Source organism: Orycteropus afer, unplaced genomic scaffold (assembly GCF_000298275.1).
Source record: "Orycteropus afer afer isolate SDZICR_OR568_19922 unplaced genomic scaffold, OryAfe1.0 scaffold00188, whole genome shotgun sequence".
Classification (NCBI taxonomy): domain Eukaryota; kingdom Metazoa; phylum Chordata; class Mammalia; order Tubulidentata; family Orycteropodidae; genus Orycteropus; species Orycteropus afer.
Genome location: NW_006921775.1, coordinates 502,044 through 508,043, shown reverse-complemented (window position 1 = coordinate 508,043; position 6,000 = coordinate 502,044). Strand labels below are relative to the sequence as shown.

Here is a 6,000-nt window from a genome sequence, read left to right as displayed (position 1 = left end):
CTCCGAGCTGCCTGTACTGTCAGGGTCACTCAGTTCGCTGTCAGACCGCAGCTCCGTATGTCTCCTTTTTTTGGTATTTTCACGCAAATTCTTCCACTAGTTGGGGTTTAGTCCAATTCTGTATCCTTCCCTTCAAGGCTCAGGGGTCCAAGATTATCTTCTGTGTCTGTGTTAATTGGTCTTTGCAATCCTTCTGCCTAGTCCACCATCTTGCCGGAAGCCTCACATCAGATACTTTTATTAAACACACAGAAACACCATTTCCATGATGTTATCTTAAAGCCAATACAGATTCAACCTACTTCTACGCTCTTGATTCAATTTATACAAATCATCAATATTTATATGGAGAATCATAAAGCATTATAATATGTGTCAACTAAACATAAAAATAAATTATAATCAATATAATTTTAAGGGAAGAGTATTTTTATTAAACTGAAATGCAATTAGTGGCCTATATATTGTGTGTATGATCCTTCTTGGTAATCACAGCCAATTAACTAAAATAACCAATCCATTGAGATGGCAATTTATAACAATGATCTTTGGCATAGGGACTGTATGTGATTGGCGAGTGGAGTTGGTCTTATAAATCAGATATAAAAAGGCTTTATAAAATCATCTTGCTGAATAACGAAAGCCTTATATTTCTTATCTTCAATTACACTTCTTTACATTTTACACACACACACACACACACACACACACAAATAGATTTCATTTAAATATCCCTCCCGAAATTGTGGATCACCTTGTCTCACACATTGCTTGCTGGTCACTATTTCTGGTACTCAGGATTCTCCCCAACACAAGAGAGATCTCAGATAAGCAATCATCCACGGTTATCAAAAGACTACACTCAATATATAAACTATACAGCAAAATAAGTGACACACCATATCACACTTCAATTTAGGTTTTGGTCTGTTTAAAAAAAAAAAAAAAAAAAAGGCGCCAACAGTAAAAAATGGCACAGGAGCCACATCAGACCTCCTTATCTAACTTCACAAGGGGAAGGAGAGGGAATCGTTATCATCATCAACAGCCCAAGACTGATTGGTATGAACTAGAGTCCACACATTATCTCTACCCTCCAAACTTTTTATCTATTCTGACACCAGCCATCCTTCCTATGGCACTTCTCTGTGGGGTTTGGTAATGCATTGAAATGGCCATCAAAACTCACAGATAAAACTCACAGTTATGGAGTTTATTAGGGAAGTAACAGGTTACAATTCAGGATCAGAAACAACTCAGGAGACAGTGCTTAGATAAGCACAGCCTCTTTGCCGTTGTGCCTGCAGACAGGCCTCTCTCTTGCCCTCCGGCCAAGGGCCTCTGCCCTGGTTGGGCAAATGTTACAAAGCTCTTTAGCTCTGCCAATACCATATTTTTACACGAATAATGCATGCTTTTACTTTTTTTCCCCAATCATGTCCTCACCCTGAAGTATTTTTCTAAGCACATTATGCTATTAAAAAAAAAAAATTAGCATAGCGCACTTACAAAAATACCTTGGAGAAAGGGCACACACACACACACACACAAAACACCAAAGTTGCTGCAGTTAAGTCGGATCCGACTCCCAGCGACTCCTCCTTGGGTTTCCAAGGCAGTATCTCTATGGAAGTAGATTGCCCAAACTTCCTTCCAAGGTCTGGCTGGTGGGTTTGAGCCACCAGCCTTCTGGTTAGCAGTTAAATGCCTTAGGCTCTATGCTAGTCACAGTTGGCCAAAAACAACAAGAACCATAATACACGTTATTTGAGTAAAAATACAGTAAGTGCCTAGAGGCACCCCACTCCAACAGTAAGGCTTGGCCCTAAGGTTCTCAGATCTCTCGCTCCATGGGTGTGCAAGCCTAGTGATGCCAAAAAGTGCCTAGAGGCATGCAACTCTGCCAGGAGACTCCTGTCCCAAGGCATTCGGCTCTCTTGATCCCTGGGTAGGCATACCCACTGGATCTACCTTGCTCTGTGGGCCAGGAAGCCCACTGCATTGTCTCATGCTGGTCTCCTGATTTTGCTGCCGCCGTTCCTATGCCACTGCTGCTTGCTGTCCTGTGTTGTCTCTGTTGTTACAGCTCTCTATCTCCTGGGTTTAGGAGGTTTTCAGCACAGGGACCCTGGATCCAAAAGAATCCCTTTGCTCCCGACTCTTCTTAGTGGTAGTAAGTTACCCTTCGCATCTCTGGCATGGCTCATTATAAGCCTAGTGGGATGTCAAAACTGACTAATTCCCTTGTGGTAGTTTGGTATGTGTGTCAACTTGGCTAGGCTTGGTTGAGTGGTTGGGCAGCTGGTGGTAGTTAATCCCCATGAGGAGACTGGCAATCAACTCCATAGTGGGATCTACCATAAGCAGCTGGGTAGCTGCCCTTGGGTATGTGGTCTGCTTCCTGTATATAAGGAGAAGCCTTTGGGAATGGTCTCTAGGCTGTGGCACGCTTGGACCCTGCAGGTAACCGTGTCATTGCTCAGCAGCCTGCTATGCTCTGTCGACCTTGGGACTTACTATGGACTTAAGTTAATGGCCTGCCGTGTGGTTTGGTAACATTGGGACTGTGCCTTTTTACTTGTCAACCTTGGGACTTCTCAGCCTCAGCAGCCAGCAGCTGTCTGAGTGAAGAAAAACCTCTAGCTCCAGTGGGCTGGGAGCAGGAGGCAGAGCTGGACCCCAAAGTTGAGGGGCTTTCACCCCTACAGCCTGGCACTCTGAACTTGGACTTAAAGCCTCCAAATTGTGAGAATAAACTCCTGTTTGTTAAGGCCATCCCATTTGTGGTATATTTCTGTCAGAGCAACACTAGGTAACCAGAACACCCCTCGCTAGGGTTCCATACAACTCATTTCCATGGTCCCACCTCAAGAAGGCTACCTTGCACCTTATTTGCATTATTAGCAAGCTGCCCAATCCCCTTGGCGGGCCAGAAGCACCTTATTTACAGGTTGTTAATGTTGTGAGGTGCCATTGAGTCCATTTCAAGTCACAGCAACCCTATGTACAACAGAACAAAATACTGCCTGATTCTTTGCACCACCCTCACAACTACTGCCACACTTGAGACCATCATCACAGCCATTGTGTCAATTCATCTAATTGAGAGTCTTCCCTTTCACCATTGACCCTCTATTTTATCCAGATTATATCCTTCTCCAGGGATTGGTTCCTTCTGATAACATAGCCAAAGTATGAGAGACAAAGTCTAGCCATTATTGCTACTAAGGTGCATTCTGGCTTACTGTCTCCAAGACAGATTTGTTCATTCTTCTAGCAGTCCATGGTACATTCAATATTCTTCACCAATACCAGGTAGCTGTCCTGGCCAGGTAGCTGTCTTCCAAATTTCTTGGCTTAAATGAGTGAGTGCCTTCCACTGTGTCTGTTTGTTGAAACATCTCAGTGGGTATTCTGTCAATTCCTGGAGCCTTGTTTTTTGCCAGTTCCTTCAGTGCAGCTTGACTTTCTTCCATCAGTACCATTGGTTCTTGAACATACACTACTTCTTGAAATAGTTGTCAACCAATTCTTTCTGGTACAATGACTGTATTCCTTTCATTTTCTTTTGATGCTTCCTGCATATTTTGTCCATGGAAGCCTTATTGCAACTCCAGGCTTGAAATTTTTCTTCAGTTCTTTCCGCTTCAGAAATGGCAATAGTGCTCTTCCTCTTTGATTTTCCAACTCCAGGTCTCTGCACATTTCATTATAGTACTTTATTTTGTCCTTATTTACATAGTCCCACCCAATCATTTGGTGGGAATTACAAGACCATGGCAAGAAAGGTCATATATAAAACTGATACATCACACCACATGGTCCTTAAGAAAAAAACTTCTCTCAACGATGTGCAGAGAAAAATGTCTCTCATTTCTTCTACATGTGATTGCTCCAATTTCCAAAACACAGAAACTGGGGGTATAAGGAAACAGTTATGATCACATACTACTGGTAGGAGTATAAAATGGTACAGCCTTTATAAAAAGATGTGGTAAAGTTACAATGCACACACTCTTTGCCTTTCACTTCTTATAATATATCCCTACATATAGGTATTTGTTGCAGTACTCTTTCATAATAGCATAAAACTCAGAATAAACTAAATATTCAACAACAGAAGACTGGTTAAACAAATCATCATACATCCATACAGTAGAATACTATGCAGTTGCTTGAAAAAAACAAGGGAGCTGTTTACGTACTGATAAAGACTAGCCTTAAAGATGTGTTAAGAGAAAAATGCAAGGTGCAGAATGGCATGTATGATATGCTACCATTTGTTTACAAAAATGTAAGAACAACATATACATGTATATTATATATATACATGCATAGACTCTCTCTGGAAGGATGTACAGTGAAGTACTTAAGGATGTACAGTGAAGTACTTTTTTTTTTTTAATTTTATTGTGATTTGGGTGAAAGTTTACAGAAGATATTCACTTTCCATACAGCAGTTCATACACATTTTGTTTCATGATACTGACTTTAATTCCCCACAATGGAACAGCTTTCCTCCCACTTCCTCCCCGTAGTTAACCTTTTCCCTCTGTCCTTCCCTCTCACGCACTCCCACCCCCGAACTGTCTCCCTGTGCACACACTGCCCTTCTGTTCTCCCACGATGGATCACTCCAAGGAGCGTATCTACCTGATGTTGATGTTCACCCCTTATGCTGGTCTTTTATTTGGCTGGAAGCCACAGGAGTAAGTTCAGTTGCAGACCTGAAGGGTAACTAGGGGCCACAGTCTCAGGGGTCTCATCAGGCTCTATCAGACCAACAAACCTGGTCTTTTTTTTTTTTTTCCCCTGATTTTGAGTTTTGTTCCACATTGTTCTCCTACTCTATCCAGGATCTTCTGTACCAACCTCCCTCCAAGTGGCTGACAGTGGTAGCCGTCTACCATCTAGTTCTTCTGGTCTCATGGACATACAGGCTAAGGACTGCATGGTCTACTAGTTGCTTGGACTAACTGTTTCTACACATCTTTGCTTTTCTTCATTCTTCTTTGCTCTGGATGAGGAAAGACCCATCATTGCATCTAGATGGCTGCCTGTAAGCTTTTAAGACCCCAATCCCTACTCACCAAAGTAGGATGTAGAAAGGTGTTTTTCTATAGTATGTTATGGCAATTGAGTATGACGTCCCCTGCAACCATGGTCCCAAGCTCATAGGTCCAACTACTCGCTCCCTCTGGGTAGCTGGCTGTGGCCAAGAAGCCACCACAACCTTGCCCCTTGTCAGCTCTACTATATACCTGGACATTCTTAAGAGTGCATACAAATATGCATGTAGAAACATCATCTGGCAATCCTATGCATGGTCATGGGCATACTCCCCCCTGCCCACACATATTTGATCATTCAGCCTGTTCACCCATCTATCCCCTCGTAGATCAGTGCTTGCCATCACTGACAAAACAGTACTGTTCATGCAAAAGGATTAATCTTTTGTTGTCTGTACCTCTCATGTCTCTCTGTCTTCCTCTTCCTTCCTCAGTGCCACTGTGTTGATCACTCATTTTTGGTACATTGCCCTTCCATAGTGCCTAACGCATTTGACTGCTAACCAGAAGGCTGGTGGGTTTGAACCTCAGAAGGAAGGCTGGGCAATCTATTTCTGTACTGATACTGCCTCAGAAACCCAAGGGAGGGGTCACTATGAGTCAGATCAGACTTGACGGCAGCATGTTTGGTTTTGGTTTGGTGCCCTTCCCTTCACCCAAATCAATACCTGTTCTCTACCTATCCAGCAGTGTTCCTTCCACTCCCTTCCCACCCCTGGTAACTAACAAAGAAAGCTTCCTTCCTTGACTTCCTTCCTTTCCTTGATTTATTATAAAAGTGAACTAATGTACTATTTTTCCTTCTGTGATAAAGAGATAGAAACAACCTAAGTGTCCATCAACAGAAGAATGGATAACCAAACTACGGTACATACGCACAATAGAATACTATGCAATGCTAAAGAATAATGAAGAATCTGTAAAACACTAA

The 6,000-nt window shown here is 42.5% G+C and overlaps 1 protein-coding gene across 1 annotated transcript in view; it reads right to left on the bottom strand.

The window, feature by feature from the left end:
* Window positions 1-6,000, bottom strand: part of ARMC8 (armadillo repeat containing 8) — a 138,572-nt gene that overhangs the window by 111,231 nt on the left and 21,341 nt on the right. The window lies entirely within an intron of this gene.